Here is a 402-nt window from a genome sequence, read left to right as displayed (position 1 = left end):
TAAGTGATGAGTCTTGTCCATCAGTCGGTCCTGCAGGTCTGTCTCGCAAGTCAGTTATTCTTTCATCCACAAGAGTCGAAGTCCTTTTAGTTATTGTCTCCCTAAGTCTCTCTCGTCCTCCGCCCCGCCGTCAGGACTCACTCCCGCGACCGGCGTCCTGCCTCCGCCCGCTGGAAATTCCGGACGCCGTTGCCGATCGCCGTCAGCACCGGCCGGAGAGCGTCGAGCGACCTGGAGGGACAAGCGGTTGTGTCTTTGGCATCAAGGGAAAGGAAAGGTTGGCTTCCTAAAGGCTGCAGCGATTGTCTGATTTCGCATTACGATGACTCAGGAGAAGCGCTGATGGTGTATAAAAGAGTAAATATATATATTGATGTTAATATAGCACACTCACACTCATAG

Source organism: Penaeus monodon, chromosome 23, assembly GCF_015228065.2.
Source record: "Penaeus monodon isolate SGIC_2016 chromosome 23, NSTDA_Pmon_1, whole genome shotgun sequence".
Classification (NCBI taxonomy): domain Eukaryota; kingdom Metazoa; phylum Arthropoda; class Malacostraca; order Decapoda; family Penaeidae; genus Penaeus; species Penaeus monodon.
The sequence above is the reverse complement of the archived record's forward strand: the minus strand, read 5'-3'. Positions refer to the sequence as shown.